Source organism: Bombyx mandarina, chromosome 13 (genome assembly GCF_030267445.1).
Source record: "Bombyx mandarina strain Sakado chromosome 13, ASM3026744v2".
In the NCBI taxonomy this organism is placed as follows: domain Eukaryota; kingdom Metazoa; phylum Arthropoda; class Insecta; order Lepidoptera; family Bombycidae; genus Bombyx; species Bombyx mandarina.
The window spans coordinates 2,327,142-2,345,380 of NC_143220.1; the positions used below are offsets into that span (position 1 = coordinate 2,327,142).

At 36.3% G+C, this 18,239-nt stretch overlaps 1 protein-coding gene across 5 annotated transcripts in view; it reads right to left on the bottom strand.

Moving 5' to 3' along the window:
* The window catches only part of LOC114249168 (uncharacterized), a 156,469-nt gene that overhangs the window by 44,299 nt on the left and 93,931 nt on the right, over nucleotides 1–18,239 (bottom strand). For 4 of the 5 annotated variants that reach the window (XM_089732565.1, XM_089732567.1, XM_028182647.2 and 1 more), the window contains one exon: nucleotides 5,737–5,780. The exons of the other annotated variant lie outside the window; for it this stretch is intronic. The gene's annotated coding sequence lies outside the window, so the exon portion shown is untranslated. The remainder of the gene's footprint in view (nucleotides 1–5,736; nucleotides 5,781–18,239) is intronic. 5 annotated transcript variants of the gene reach the window in all.

Genomic DNA, 18,239 nt, shown 5'->3' on the forward strand with positions numbered 1-18,239 from the left:
CAACCTTAAGACTAGAGTACCAATGACAAATGCAAAACAACGCATCTTATAAGTAGCAACCTGAAAACTTATGCTAGAAAATAGATATACTACTAGTTTAATAATTATTTGCTAAAAATAATCATTTACGTCGTTTTTTTACTATCGAACCCAAAAAGGGGTATTAAACGAAACAGTGACGCGTTTTTTTTAATGACAAAATTTCTCGATTTTCGGTTTTTAGATGTAGCAACATTGTGACTTATCAGAACATGTGAGGCTGGCGTTATTGAACGCAATCCAAGCCCATAGGATTTTACGTCGCTCACATCAACCACGTTTCAAATTATCTGAAAGCCAGCGCCGTTAGCTGTTGCCGTGGTGAACTGCCTCGTAAAATGTGAAATCGTCATTTTCGAATTAGGAATTACGATTTCAGAATGAAATTCTGCATTTGAATTTATTGATCGTCGCGTGGATCGAACATTGAACGAATAGATAATAGAGGAGAGTAGGCAACTCCATTTTTAGTAATTTAAATCAATTTAATGACAGAGAGCAAAAGCATTGCATTATCTATACATATAAATAAAATTAGAGTGTCTCTTTGTAATATTGAAATAACCGCTTTTTACTACATGCATATGTATATATATACGGTACATACACCAAAATAACATTTTTTAGAATTTTTGTCTGTCTGTCTGTTTGTTCCGGCTAATCTCTGGAACGGCTGGACCAATTTTGACAGGACTTTCACTGACAGGTAGCTAATGATATAAGGAGTAGTAACTTAGGCTACTTTTTTTAGACTAGCCTCGCCCCTCGGCGTCATCCGCAGTTATTGTCGTACCACGCGCAAGATGGCGGGCTTCGCCTATCAATAATAAAATTTAAAGTTTCCGAAGCGAAGCGAGGGTGGATCGCTGGTTCTCAATATATTTATATAATCTCACATTGCTTGGATGCTTAAATCTTTTTGTATATACTAGCGCGGTTCTATAGCGTTAGTTGTGAGTGTTTGGGCGAATTTTCAACTAAAAAAAGTTAAAAATGCCTTTTTAATTTGGGTAAGCATTGGAAACAGTGAACAATTGTGGATTAGATGATAGTTAGCTTTGTTCCGATTATTTCCATTGTAAGCAGTTCCCCCAAGCCCATTGGTAGTTTTTTTTTATTGCCTTGATAGGCAGGTAGTTCAGCGGTTCTCGTCATTTATAGACATCAAAAGCTAAATGCTAAACTCTATAAACTGTATTGTATCTGCTATTACTTGCTTTATGACACAATTAGAACATTGGCACCCACCTTATACAATGCGCCTAACTAACATACATAACGTATCAGCAAAAAGGCAATTATTCTAGGTTTTTTCAATATTTTCCACAGTTGTGAAGAGTACTTAATGGTACGCAGTGGCTTGACTGTGCCCTTGGTATTGCTGACGTCCATGAGTGATGGACGACTCATCATCCTGTGTGGGCTGTATATTTGCCCGTATCTACAAGGGTAACAAAAAAAAAACAACAACAAGAATTATCATAATTAAAAAAAAGGCCCAAATTTGGCAAATTTTATATCGTTAACATAATTTTCACGGTAACCATTCTCTAATAGCGCGAAACGTAACGGTAATTACTCAAATTGCCCTATGTTAAATAAACTAAAATGATTATGTAAATAAACACACATTGATTAAACGACGTGAGAATCGGTCAACACCGTAACATCGATTAAAAAGATTACGCCGATTTAGTACACGATAGAGTTATAATTGTTGTCTTCCGCGGTAACGGAATATTTGATTAGGTCACAGATTACTGGCACAGCGCAACGTAACACATACTATGCCAAATACAGACTAAAGTGCTTTCATATCATTAACATTTTTGATGTGACACCACAACTAAACATCTATAGGCCCACGTAAAACCAATTGCTGGCGTGGCGACGCATCCCCGCGCTGTATAATAGTGTATATGTACATATATACAGTCTATATGTATTAATGTGTATGGCGTGGCGATGCGTCGCCATGCGCATGCGACTCTTTCTTAATATTAATATATTATTTTTCATTATGCCAAGTTTGCTGTCAGAAACTATCCTTTCATGGATATACACCTGTACAAAATAATATCAATGTATTACATCTGCCCGCTTTCCCGGGATAGGTAATTTTTATTTATTTTATCTCAATTTAATTTAAGTACATCGAAGAAATTTTATAATTTATAACTCATTAATGTCTAAGATTATTCAGTTTATTTGATTTTATATAAATCGATTTCAATAACATTCGCTAATGTTTGTATTAGCAGGAAATGATAAGTTAGTATAATTGTAAGAGTAATCTTGTAATTAGATCGTAAGATTTAAAAAAGTCCGTAAGTGATGATGATTGCCTAAGGTCACCAAGGAAAAAAACCGCGTGTATTTGAAATTCTATCCTATATTCTCAATCATGAATGACAAGAAAAGATATATCTATAGAAATACGAGTTCAATCGAATATTTAGTAAAACTAATATTAAATTCGCACACTACATCAATTTAATATCCGTTTGACTTCAAAGGGGTTCAAAGGTTTCATAAACTAAACGTTTTAATGCATGAGTATCTGAATTCTAAACAGTTGGCACAATTGAACTGTGGTCATGACCTTTGATAAAATACCGCTGTATCCTTTCAAAACAATACAGTTTTAGTATTATTAAACTTTCTAAAGCGAGTCATTGAAGTGTTTCGTATTGTCTAGTCTGCAACGAGAAATATAATACGTGACGAATGAAGTTTGTGCAATTGAACAATTAAAAAGTTCGTTAACCTTTACATTCGGTGTATTGATGGTTTTAGGTGATTTTTGACCGAGTTTTCAAATTTCCTTGTTTCATCCGTTAAATGTATGTATTTCCTCTGATCACCACTGAGGTTAATTTGTTCGACGCGGCTAATAGAAAATGAATAAAATCCTGCAGTAAATTAATATTGAGTTCCGGTATAAAGGTTTTAATTCTTCGAATAATCGTCACTTAACTTTAAGTTCCACATGCTCTATATAAGTAGACGAATTTCACGGTCTGGTCTGCGGATGCTTAACATGAGTTAAATATTTTTGGGCAGTTAAATAAATAAATTCTGGTCACTTGAAAACAAAAACTGCAATATTTGCCATACCTAATACCAAAACAGAAATTATCACATTCAATGTAAAACAATCAAAGCCAGAACAGACAAATTAGAATCCCATTTAAACCAAGCACGATGTAAATGATGTTATCTTTAAAAAATTTTGTTACAATATAGATTAAGCTTTTCGAAACAGTGATAGATTTTCGTAATTTGCGATTAATGAGAGCGAGATCGCAAGTTACTGGTAATTGTAAAGCTGTTGTTTTTCATATAATACGGTATGTGTTTTTTTTTAAATCCTAGAACGGAAAGAGGCGTATGTTTTTTGAGCGTACGTGTCTTATGTGACGTGCTGTACAGCCTGTCTTTTGACAGATTTAAATGTGTGAGGTACCATTAGATTCGTCTCAGTTTTTGAAATAACACTCACGATATAAATATGTTATATGCGATGGCGTCAGGTAGCAGCTTGTTCTAAAAGCTAATTGGACTATTGGTTCAGGTGTGTTTAGAAAACAAAAAGCAGTGTGATTGCTCGTGATTAGTTTGTCCCTTAAGTAACACTTAAAATTGAATCAGTGAATTCAATTGAATCATTATTTGAGATAATTAATCATATGACTGTGAGCTTGTGAAAAAATCAATTAAGAATTAATCAGTTATTAATCAAAGTTTGTAGTTTGATTAAAATATTTATTGTTAAATGTATCGTGAAATTATTTTCATAAGACCGAATTGCTAAAATGAATCAATCGTGATCTTTTATGAAGAGGCTATTATTATCAATCACAACGCAATCCGTTGAGGCCAAGCAATTGATTGAGACTAATGCCAATACATTTTTTTCAAGCTTCGTATAAACCGTCGCATCTGACAAGGTCTAAGAGGTAAGCTTCGTATTTATTTATATTCTACAAAGTTAAGGAAGTCGTTTTGTGTACTTTGCATAATTTTATTAGTGGCAGTGGCAGATTCTGAGTACGCGCTAGTTTTTACTATCGCTCTGCTTGTTTCTGCTCCAAAGCAGTCTTAAGTTACAGTATTTAATTCACTGAAAAGAGTTTAAGTAAAAAGCAATGTTGAAAATTGAAATAGAAGCAAGTTCCAATTTAATTTTGTGCTGTTATTGTATGCTTAGTTTATTATCACTCAATTATTCTAACTAGAGGTCCCGCAGTAGTCGAAATTCGACTATAATTAATTCGAATTGTAAGTTTGTACATTATTATGATTGTATTTTATATTTCTATGATCACTAATTTCGCCAAGACTACACTATAAAAAATATTAATAAAGACAAACAATATTTAATCTCAATTTGACAACAGACGTCAAGAACAAAAGTTTGACAATAAATAGTATGCATGAGTGTGTGCGTCAAATACATGGTATGTAGTGTGTGTAATGTTTTCTTTATTGATTTAATGTATCTTTTATGCATTATTTAAAAAAAATATTAGCATTGTGCACTTCTCTATATTCTCTGTAAGTGTGGAAAATTTCATACTCCTCCGTCCGCGCAATTTTCGTAAAAAGGGATACAAAGTTTTTGCTTCACGTATTAATATATAGATAATCGAATTCAGTTTCATATTAATTTCACGTAATTCGTATGAAATGTAAACAAAATCGTAGATTTTCAATAAAAATGCAATAACATTAAAGTACGTATAAATAAATTGCGGCGGTGCGCGCTCGCGTCGCATCCACAAAGGGACGCATTGGGAATAAAACTCAATTAGCGATTATATAGTTACGTTATAATACGATTCGGTGTTTCCACGAACAAACCGAGCTCGTCCAAATGCAATAATAGTCGAGGTAATAAACTTTCGTTCGAATTTCCCTTTAATTAGTTTTGACTTTTAAATAACTGTAGTAACATATTTGAATTACACATTTAGACGGAGATCTTTTATTTTACAGGATAAAATCGCCGGATCCTCATCCGCGCGGCGGGTGGGCTATGTGGAAGTTGAATATCACCAAAAACTTCTGCCGCTCAAAGCCGACCGACCAGGCCGAAGACCAGTCGGGGCCATTGAGACGACGGGACAGGGTCGACTCAGGGCATATTATTTCCATCCCGCTGTCCCCCAGAGGCCGGACCGGCGGCCGGATCGACGACGAGACGGGATCCCGCCTTGAACGTGGCCTACCATCATCCGGCTTTCTATTACGGGCGAGCGTGCCGAGCACGCCGCCCCACGTCTGGGTCCCTCCCCGAACAAAGCGGGTAAAGCCCGAAGCTCTTAGGGGTCAGGACATGGTGGGACCCGGTCCCGACCCCCTGCTTGGCGGCGGCGGATTTCTGCGTAGTGAGGAGAGCTTTGCCTTACTCACCCCGCCACCTTCTTCCGCGAGATGATGCACTCGCAGAAGTCGAGTATAACCTTCCAGAAAGATGGAGATCTAGTTCGGTTTTGAGCCAATTTAAAATTTCGAAACTATTTATGACGTTTACTAAGTAAAAATAGCATTTATTAATCCAGATTTTAAATTAAAAAAAAAGACCAGTGTTGCTCGGGAAACGATACAGGCGTTTTGACAAACATTATAATTAGCGCCTTTAAATTTCGATAGTATTAAGTATATTGTACATACTGTATACTTAGTAATACTTACCCCAATAAAATAACAGGAAATCTTCTTTTTTCTTGAAAATGTATCTGTAAACAACAAAAGTGTAAAATTTAAAACATTTAATTAAGTAGTTTCTATAAATAAATGCAAATGTGAGTCATAGACATTCTATTGACGCGACTTGAACTAGTAATAAGTGGAACATGACGTAAAGGAAGCCAAAGAAATTACTCTGAACGTTAACACCGGCTTGATTGCTTTCAAAGCGTAGCTTCCTGGATTCGCTTCAAAAGGATCTGTAATGTTGCCAGTCGAAAACATTTTCACGACTCTGGTGACCTTGATTTTGGTCCATGACCTTTTTTGAAAAGGTAGTAGTTTTGTGAGTTTTTCGAAAACAATTTTACGGTTCAATAACATCGGCTGATTGAACAATACTTAATATTTGTAATAGTATTATAATATTTATAATAATAATTATTATTATAATTATTACAATATTATAATATAATATTTACAATATTTACGTTGTTCCACTGTTACATGAAACAATAATAAACATGCGATGTCGATTCCCTTCAGTTCACTTCACTAAATAAGTGTCAATCAGTTGGTAGAAATAAAAACATTAACTCTAGCTATATGCATAACAAAAAAAAAAATAGTAGATAATAGTTTTATGTGTGTTTTTTATACCTTTCTTCACAAAAAGAGAGTATATTTAATTTTAAAACAAATTATAGTCACCCTACTCTAGATGCAGGCGAATAAACGTGACTCAATGTACACCGACTAAATTATTCAGATTTCCTCTAGTGAATTACTTGCAATGGCCCAGCAACTCGAATTTCAGTCTTATTTTGTCGATTCACGCCTTGACACGTTTCAAAATAGACCGCTTTCTGTTTTGTTAACAAACGCTTAGGCTTAGGCGAATCACGAACGTATTTTTAATCTAATTTCATTTCAAGCTCACGATTGGAATTTATTGGGATTTCGCGGGTCGCAAACATATTTAGTACTATTTATATAGTCAAAAGTTAGTCAAAATATCCATTTGAAACATCGGAATTCATAAAATGAAAATATTGATTGCGAGATAAAGTCGTAAATGTAGTTTTAATTCTTGCGAACTCAAATTCATAAGTCATCAAAATGTAAGGCCAACTTCCAATTGAATTGAGACGAGTGCTATTTTATCATTCAAAATAGGAACGTAGGATTTATTTTTGGTTGAAATACAGGACATACAGAAATACAGACAGGAAACAGGTAGAAAAACAAGATGAAGGTACAATTTTTTTTTAATTGAGTATTATATTAGAAGAAATATATTTTGATTATTTTTATTTAATCGAGAGAATCGTTCAATAATGTATTTATTCTCGGTTGCATCAAAATTAATGAAAGTTAATTATTTCCTATCTTAATTTAACAAAAAATAATCTACAACTTATTATTGACAACAGCTTACTATTCGCCACACATCGCTTGAGCTTTAATTAGCGGGATAGATACGCGCATAGTGTGCTGGATTAACAAAATTTGCACGAAAACAACATTCATTCATCATTGCGTTCGAATGTGAAATTGAAAACTGGCAGAAACCGCGCGATTCGCACTCAGATTAACTTAACTGGATTATACAATCAACCGTGCATTCATGTAGTTTCCGTAGAAAATATTACTTTCGAGATCTCGCTTGTGATACGGAGCTATAGCACCCTCTTGGGTGAACTATTTCGTATGGGAATTTTTTTATATCTTCCTTTGAGTTTAAACCGTTAGCGCACCCGGTGGACACGTTCAGCTATAAAATAAGCACTAAAACGATGATACTTTGCAGATTTATATCAGCATGAACCTTATGCAGTCATATTATACAGCACATTTTCTAAACAAATTGTTTTATCGCTATTCCTAAAGAGGATCCGCTCAGTCGCGTACGTAATTCTTCTCAGTCCGCATACAAACAGCCCCTAAGGAGGCGACAATCCTCACCGCAAACAATAAAAATATACATAAAAATAAATTTGATACTTCGAAACCGCGGACCGTGAGGAATATGGAATGGGTTGGATCCGATGTTTTGCAAACAGCGCGCGATGATCTCGTGAACTTGTCACAGCGCGGCGAACAACAACTTAAATGGTACCATTTTAGTGACGTATAGCGTCATCCAAGCCTGGCTATAGCTGCTTTCAGACTACGCCATAATATAATAGCATATCGTCGCTGTCAAACCAAAATCTGCTTTGTGCAAAAACTCTATTTTGAATTAACATTTTCGTATAAAATTTTATATGAAAGTGAATTTTTAAGAACTATATCAAATGAAAGCTATAGATAAATATTTAAGATATAGACACATAACAGTTTTTTTTTATACGGTAGATAGGGCTGTGAACTATATGAAAAGGTCAAAAAGTAAAAATCTCAAAAATTGCACATAGCAGATTTTGGTTTGTCAACGACGATATAGTTTAATTATATCATGGCACAACAATATCGCGCACCATACATTGTTATGGACACGTTCACACTGTACTGTACTATATTATTATTGGCTAAGTATACGGTGCTATACTATATGGCATTATAGTATAGTGTAGTCTGAAAGCAGCTTTAGTGCGATGAAGATAGGAGGGCGACTTGCACGCGTGTTGTAATGTTGAATGGTAAATTGCATTGTGTGGCGTCTCCGGCGTCAAGATGAAATTGGATTGCGCACTATCCAATGATTTCTGATCGTGATTTTCTTTACTAGTACACGTGACGGTGATCTATTTATAAACTTCGATATTGACAACTTCTTCAATGCAATAACATTATCATTGCAAGTACAACGTGCAACTGCTATTGCGAGTTGACTTGCAATTAATCCTGTCAAGTAAATCATGTTTTAATTGTAGTCAATTGTAACATAAATATTTATAGGGAGTCGCTTAAAGAGCGTCCTAAATACATAACACCTCCAGACTTGAATGAGATTATCAAGACTGTGAGCAAGAACAATGAAATACGTGTTCTAAGCATGCATTAGTAAACGATATGCTATACATTACAATGGCATAGTTATTCGTTCAACAAATCATTATATTGTCTATTATGATATAAAAAAAAGATGTGTGGTATCATGGGCTACCGGATAGGAACGAAGTTCCTTATTATAAAAATATTAATTTTAAGTTCTATTCGAGGTATAAAGAAAATAGTTATTCGGGTGTACATTTCTTATTATGATTTTTTTATTGATAAAAAAAAACTACTTTACTTTATTTTATTCACAATGATTTATAAAAAATGTATAATAAAAAAATATGTTATTTTTTGTACGTTATTACAAAGCTATTTATCTATCGTAGACTGTGTGCATTACTAATAAAAATCTTACGTTACGGACGTTTTTTCCCGGTTAGGGTACCCCTTCGCATCGTCCCATAAGAAGCTTCGTTCCAAAAATGTATTTAAATTACTACAAATGTACAAAGAAGACACAAATTCGAAAGTAACAATTTACTTGACTACTCATGAATACAAAATCACTTTTCATTTTGTTTGTATTACTTTAATTACGGATTGAGATAATGCGTGGACTGTTGACTAATGAAAGCAAAAAGTTTTAGGCTCGCACAGCGCGTGGGAAGATCTCACGAGACATTATCTCCTACTGATCCAGTGCACTTCTTACAGATAACGTATTCCGCTTGCGTTCACATAAAGTGGTTATTGTATTGTTTCGGATACACTGAAGTTTTCGTTCAAAGGCATCTTGATTCACTGCTTTCAAAGAGGCTATGTAATGTTAAATTTAAAGGGTAGGAATTCGGTCGTTGTAACTTGATTGGATTGCCACATTACTTAGGCAAACGCCCTGCGCTGTGAAAAAACAGAAATCACTACTCTCAAGGTAAGTTCGCTATCGCGTCACACCTCCCTGAACACAGATTTATGTTCTGATTAGTGTTCCAATTAAATACGATTATCTGACTAATTTATTGTAACGTGATTAGGTAAGCTTAAAGGATTATTTCAGCACGAGTCATGGTTACATATAAAAAAAAAAACTCGATAGACTTTTAATTGGTCACGTTTAGCGAGGATTGGAAAAATAACGTCGGTTTATATTTTTTACATTTACGTTTTCAAGTTCAATTGAATTGTGTAATTTTATTTTATTACTCAATTTTTTTTATTGCTTAGATGGGTAAACGATCTCACGGCCCATCTGACGTTAAGTGGTTATACCACCAGTAATTAAACAAATAATAATTTTGCAGGTTTGATTTTTATTAGACGATGTTATTCCTTGACCGTGGTAATCAATCCGGAACGTTTATTAAGTACGTATTTCATTAGAAAAATTTGTACCTGCCTACGAGATTCGAACACCGTTGCATCGCTGGATACGAATCCACCGGCCTCTTATCTTTTAGGCCCCGACGAATAACTATGCAGTATGCAGCGGTATGGTTGTGACTCTTGCATTGCTGATGCCCATGACTGTCAGACTACTTGCCAATCAAGTCGACCGTACGGTCGCTTGCTAACAACGGTAATTAAACAAAACCTTGCAAAATTGTTGCTTTATTGTTGTTTAAATCATATTATTCTCTAATTCCTCTACGAGTAGTTGTCTCTTTGAGCAGTGCACGTTTTAAAAATATTCTCAAATAAAGAATGGTAAAGAATAATTTAATTTTTTTATTAGATTGTCTAATATATGCTTATTATTATTATATTAATTAACTTCTTGACTGATTGATTCTTTTAAAGTTGTTCGTTGGATCAAACTATCGTTATTAGTGGCAAGATAAATAGCGTGCTACTAGGTCGTTCTGTGAGCTAATGAAATACAAGAGAATCAAATATGAACACAAGTAAAGGTATTTTAAAAATACGTGAACAATTCTTCAATTTGCACAATAAATATTAAGATCGAGCACATTTTAAACCTTCATTTCATTCAAAAAGTTTTAATCAACGATTTATAGTCAGTTTTACAAGTCACGTATTTCCTAATTCTGTGTCTGACGATCATGTTTTAATTGTTGACAATAGTATTTATACATTTTACTTAGTTTTATTTACCTAGGTGTACGGTTCAAAGATGTATACATTATGTGGTAATATTGAAGTTAAATGTGCAGTAACTTCGCAAATGAATATCGATGACACCTGTGAGAAGGTAAAAATAAATCTAGCATTGTGACTGGGGTCGAGTTCATAATACCACCGCATACAGTAACTGAATATGCCTTGACAGGGTTTCGAGTACATATCAGATCGGGGTTTAAAATAATCCTTACCTCTAAACGCTGGCTTGGCTGAATATATGGCATCGTCAATGTCCATGATAGGTGCCATCGAAAGCAGTTAAAATAGTTATTGGAATTTGACGTGTAGATGGAACACCGATTCAATGAAGGGAGTTTCTTCGTGTACTAAAATGTAATTCGATTTTTTTTTAAATCAGAAATGTCACGCACCCTTTGTAGTCTCGCCGGCGGTGAACTAATTAGGTACCACTGTCCTAACATTGTTGAAGGGGAGAACAGAAGTTACACAATATTATTGGAAGCTTAATCTCATCTTTTAATGTTAATTATTTTCTTCATGGATGAACAAGCTCATGGTTCAACTGCTGTGAGAGGGGATTGCCGATGTCCTTAAAACCGGGGCGAATGATTTATCAGTACGGGCTTTTAATACGACCTATTACGAATAGAGTTTTAACGTTGGCGGCAACATGTACGTTGTGATGTTAATAGGTTCAAGTGACCGGTCAGTACTAGACCGGTTACGACTGCTCATCTAGACTCCCGATCCACTAACGGTGCTTTTAGGTATCCCAAGCACCGGTCATCGTTCTCGTCGAACCCGTCGCTTGCGACGAAGTGCTCGACGAGTAAATTAACCCTCAGACACAGCCCACTGAGTTTCTCGCCGGATCTTCTCAGTGGGTCGCGTTTCCGATCCGGTGGTAGATTCTGCGAAGCACGGCTCTTGCTAGGGTTCGTGTTAGCAACATCGTCAGGTTTGAGCCCCTTGAGCTCACCTGCCCTGTGACGCTGACATGGTCTCTCTAGACCATCAGCTTAGCTAGGAATAAAAAAAATAGACACTTTTAACGCTAACTGTAAACAAGCAATTTGCTGACGAATAAAATATGTTTTGTACACTACACAGTAATGTTAATGCTAGCTTATAAACTTGATTTATTTTCATAATAATACGTTCACTTAGTCTTGTACTTGTTTATGAATAGACGTGAATACGTTTAAAGATATTTTCACATAAGCAGCTTGTTTTACTACTGTAATTATTCCTGTGGCATTGTGATTCACATACAACGCTGCTCGGGTGTTGATATTGTGGTTGAACAAACACAATTTATTTATCTTTTACACTGTAATATAAATTTGTATTGCAGCATTTATTTATTTTTTTATTACTTAGATGGGTGGACGAGCTCACAGTCCACCTGGTGCTAAGTGGTTACTGGAGCCCATAGACATCTACCACATAAATGCGCCACTCACCTTGAGATATAAGTTCTAAGGTCTCAGTATAGTTACAGCGGCTGCCCCACCCTTCAAACCGAAACACATTACTGCTTCACGGCAGAAATAGGCAGAGTGGTGGTACCCAGCCGCACGGACTCACAAGAGGTCCTACCACCGGTACAAGAGGTCCTACCACCAGTAACATAAAAACAGCAGGTTATCTAGCTGACTGCAGAATCTGAGTTGAAGGAATGGATTTCAGAGGAAGAAGTATTCTTCGGGTGGCTTTAGAGGCACTAGGGAGGCATTTTATGAAGTTCCATATCTGTGCAAGGGTGCGGTAAAAGCTTATATGGTGCTTTTTTATTACTTTGATGAGTGAACAGTCCATCTTCTGTTATGTAGTTACCAGAATCCACAGACATCAACAACGTTGATGCCGCTACCCACCTTGAGACTTCAGGTCTAAGTCTCAATTATACGGGACAATAGCTACCCCCAACTTCAAACTGGAACGAATTATTGCTACGCGGAAAAAATAGGAATGGCAGTGATAGTGATTACTATTTCTAAATATATTCTCAAAAGATATATATTGCAAATCTGTTGCTTTAAAATACCCAACATTACACTAGTATTACCACGGGGCATCCCTAACTATAATAGATTTACGCATAGTTTCTTAATGAACGAATTCATTGGTATAATATTAGGTCAGCCTTTCCCAAAGTGGGTGATAACGCCCCCTGTGGGCGCTGTAGGGGGGGCGGTAACAGGCCCAGAAAAAAAGGTGCGTTGTGTAGAGGCTTGGGAGGCAATTTGTAATTTCATGTAGGAGGTCTCTTAGACACTGACTGAGCTCAGTTTTAAGTAGGTGAAAAAATGGGGGCGCTTAAAAAATAATTTTTTCTCAATAGGCAGTAGACAAAATAAGTTTGGGAACCCCTGTTTTAGGTGGTATGTAGTAAGGGAAGTATTGTGAGCCCGTGTGGGTGGGTTCTATCATTCTCTCTACTATGCCAAGGAGTTGCTTGAAGAGCCGGACAGCGGCTCCAGAACTGAGACTTTGATCCCATGATTGCTTTGACCTCAAAGTGTGTTGCGGCGTTCACGCTTTCATATTCACCAGATGATGACCAAGCTTTGCTCGGTTTTTTTTTTGACAACGCCATCTTGTTGTGTCTATAAAGCAGTTAGTTGCCCTCAATTAAGAAAAATAGTATTATTATTCGCCAATAGATGTCGGGAAGAGTTGATTATTGAAAACACGAATAAAACAACATTTTCTGAAAATAAATCGTAGCTAGATCGATTTATTGCCCCCGAAATCCCCTATATATAAATTTTATGAAAATCGTTGGAGCCATTTCCGAGATTCAGATTATATATATACAAGAATTGCTCGTTTAAAGGTATCATATAAAATAAGCTTCGGCAGTCTCTAAACACAAAGAGCTAGTCTGATTAAGTAGATGCATAAAAATCTGTACGTAGATATTAAGGCTTCCACAATCATCATTCTAGTATGCAAATGTAGCGAGCAAACTATGGGAACTGTTTCCAGTGGAATTTGCGTTTAAACCTTCAGTGACGATGTGCACGGTAAATGTATTGTGTTTCCGCCCAAAATCAGAGTGTATAGCGAGTGGCATGATCGGTTACTTTCTTTGAAGTTGTGGTATAAATCTTTATGAGGTAGATTTATCTAGTATTTTTTTTATGAACGATCTTCTACTTTTTATTACTACAGTGTCCAAAAGATCTTATAAGTCATCTGGTGTTGTATGGTTGGTAGTGGGATATTGTTGGCGGGCATATTTCTGCCATTAGCAATCACGCGTTAAGATCCGATGGGCCCAGACGTGGAACAACCTATCTCAGTGGCGCCTTTCATATTGGTGTGATGATTGGTTCTGGTAACCACCTTACTCCAACTTTATTTTGAGATTTTCTAGAATTACTCTTAACATATCTATTCTTGAAAAGAAACAAAGCTATAGACCGTATAAAATTGTTCTCTGAAAATCGCTCTCTCTTATGCCTTCCTTTTGAACATTACTAATGTGGTCATAGTCGATACTAGGTTCATGGTGTCATATACATCGGCATACAAACAAACAGCAGAACCTCTGGGAATCAAGGTTTCTATGTATGCACGATCGGCACTTTCATGCCCCCATCCGATTTGGTCTACTCCAGTCGATGTTTATAAAAGAATATTATTCTTATTTCAATCATCTATTTCTTTTTCTCCAACTAGGTGGGGTCGGCACAGCGAATTTTTCTATTGCATTTTCTTCTATCACCCGCCATCTCAACACTCACTCCTCTCTCTCTCTCTCATATCGTCATTCACACACTCCATCCGTGTTTTCTTCGATCGACCTCTTCCCCCTCTACAATAACTACCATTTCCATACATCTCCTAGTCACATGCATCTTCTCTCTCCGCGACCATGCCGCATTTATTCTCGGCAGACTCTATCCCATGATCTGTAAGCGGAGTAAAATGTCCCTTCGGAACAAGGTGACACTTTACAAAACTTGCATAAGGCCCGTCATGACTTACGCGAGTGTGGTGTTCGCTCACGCGGCCCGCACACACATAGACACCCTCCAATCCCTACAATCCCGCTTTTGCAGGTTAGCCGTCGGGGCTCCGTGGTTCGTGAGGAACATCGACTTACACGATGACCTGGGCCTCGAATCGATCCGCAAACACATGAAGTCAATGTCGGAACGTTACTTCGATAAGGCTATGCGTCATGATAATCGCCTTATCGTTGCCACCGCTGATTACTCCCCGAATCCTGATCACGCAGAAGCAAGTCACCGTCGTCGCCCTAGACACGTCCTTACGGATCCATCAGATCCAATAACTCTTGCATTAGATACCTTCAGCTCTAACACTAGAAGCAGGCTGAGGAACCCCGGTAACCGTACTCGTCGAACTCGACAAAGAGGTCGACGTGCAACCTAACCCATGCATCAGCCCGCTGAGTTTCTCGCCGGATCTTCTCAGTGGGTCGCGATTCCGATCCGGTAGTAGATTCATTCGCGAAGCAATTGCTCTTGAGTTGTTAGGTCTCCTTCGGAGGCGCTCAGGCGGTTGTTAGCAAATCCCACCCCTCCTGGCTGAGTCTTTGCTCGCCCACCTGTCCTGGTGAAGCTGGAAAGGCCTCCGGGCCACCAGTAATCTTCCAATCATAAAAAAAAAAAAAAAAAAAAAGCATCTTCTCTCTACGCATCACATGTCCATACCACGCTAACCGTCCCCTCTTTAATTTTTAATTTATTTCAATCATCTGTAATGATATTATGAAGAAATAGTAGTATGAGCAACTTGTAGTGTAACTATGTCGCTTTAGAAGGTACAATGAATTTTGCAGTACATTTCAAAGTCTTTATGTTAAATAACTAAACGTTAATTTGGCACAGAAGTAGTGTTAACCGGCCTAAAAAAAATTACCAATCATTATTTCCAAAACAAAGGCTTTTAATGTTGTACGTGCGTAAAGTTGAGCAACTGGCGGATTAGATTCCGCACAAGGTTGTTCTTTAATTAATTAACCTTTACAATTAATGTGGAGTAATCGCCGGTCATTTGTTTTACATTTTGCGTAATTTACTTGGAATTTATAAAAAATAAGTTTTCATTAGGTAATTGCGACTTGGTCTTTCGAAGGTGAACTCTTTGACCGTTAAATAAATTCTTTTGTATTGTCATTGACGACATAAAAACTTACAGTCCGCTTCAGTGTGACTAGTTATGCTTAGTCATGAACATTAGCTATGCATGGAGCATAACTAAATGGGAAAATTCCAGTGGGATGAGCTGATTTCAGCACCGTGTCTTTGGCATGAAGCAATGCAATTAAATGTGCTTAGTTTTGTCATGTGAGTAGTTGTGTTTGCAATGTCTATGTACACGCAGAAGCATTCCCCCCATGAACCCTAACGCTTTCCAGGATTGCCCTCTTGGCGTTGTGCTTGAATGGTTAATTAGTTGGCCAAGTAATAACAGAAAATTTAATATAGAAAATTTCGTATTTACGTTTATTATACGTTCATATATTTATTGAAAACAATTTGATTCAATCAGTCGCATTGAACAAGGGCCACCGAGACAGAACTCCGAGGCTGGAGGACAGTTCAGACGCGTCTAATCAAGGACCGGGCGCCGCGAATGCAATGGAGTTATACCCATTACTGAGCCAGACGTCCGCTACAGAGGCACAAAGCTTTATAGAACAACTATTTAGTTAGAAACGTGCCGCGACTTTGAAGTTGGTTGGATTTCGTCTGGAGCTCGTTTATGGTTGCATTTGATGTTAATGTTTTGAACAAAATTTTTATCATTAATTTCGCATATCAATATTTTATTAAACGATAAAGTTTGATCGCCGAATCTTCAGAATAATTTTGTTTGTTCATCCATAGTAAGTATACAGTGCATCTTGCGCATGTCTGCTTTGGGTGAAAATTGTTTGCCCTTCTTAATGTATGCAAGAAGATTGTGTTGGAATTATTTTGGAGTTTCGCTTGGGATTTAATTTAATTTTCTAGAGAAAAGGGTTACCTAAAAGTAGCAAAAGTCGAATGATATATAGTCGAATCGTGTCCAGTTTTTTTTATTTAAATAAACTTGGACGAGCGCTTTTGAAATTTCAAGGCTGGATTACTACGTATTTGGATTATCATTTTATACATACATTCATCAAGTACATATAAGATATATGATAGAGAACAAAGAGTCCACGTTACAGATCGGTGCTAAAATAACTGTTCATTCTATTGCTGTGTTGAGCAGAAATTTAAGGCCATGCTGTTTCATTATTAACTTTGTCACCGACTTTATAATAAACTAGCGCATTTAAGGTACTTTTCATTTTAAGTTTAAACTTAAAAGTTTAAATCAAAATAGCCCCGGGGTTTTTATTGTTATAAATTATGCCCTGGCCAAGGGGCGGGTTATTATGAGTTTGCTTTTATTTCTCGTATTTATTGAATAATTTATCATTTCGTTTACTGTAAAAAAAATATTATATATATATATCTTGATTGCCGAACATGATAGTATTAAAAATGTGTTATACAGTCCAACAATAGAATACAATCAAATTTTGATCACGGGTAGAAGTAATCGTATTACCTGTAACTATTGAAGCTGCTAGGTGAATTGAAGTAAGTGGAATGTCAGGATAATTTCGTGTCGCAAGCGGCAATCATTCATTGCATTACGTCTGTGAATTACTCTAGGAGGAAAAATATGGGGATGATATATTTAATATCATTAACCGAATAACGTCGATATTATAATGGATTTTATCACAAGGAATATATACTAATTATTATTAATTGATATTAGAGAAAACCAGGAATTTATTTAAAATCGTATAGCTTAATTATGAACACTGTTTTTTGTTAGTCCGGAGCCGTCGGAGTGAGGCTTCGAAAGGGACACACGTATTTTTTATCGCTTTTTCAACTACAACATGAAATTGAAATGCGTCAGGGTATATATAGTTCCAGACAAATAGATTTTGTTCAACAAAAGAAAGTAAACACTTTAGGATGTCGGTAATACAGTTTCCGAAATCGGAAAATCAGTGCAAGATGAACTTTTAATGGACAGGAATTCACGACACTACACACATTCTACAAATATATCTCCTCTTCTCTTAATTACCATCAAAGTTGGATGTTGTATCCTCAATGGATTGGCCTAACGAAAAAAAAGTTGTTCCCAGTACAAAAGTACCTTTGAGTCGTAACTAAGTTTGAAACGAGCTTACTATAAATATATTATGTTATTGTTAGTAACATACATAATGTCGGTTTTAAGATTCTAGTGAGAAATACGGTCCAAACTCCTTCAGATAATGCCAATAAGTCAAGTTTGTTCGCTTTAAATAGAGCCGCAGGGCAAAGTCTAGTCCGGTGTCATCTCCTTTATGAATATAATTAATGGGTTGTCTAATAAGACGGCACACGATTGTAAATCATTATAGCTTGTTATAATTTCAACGTTACATTTAG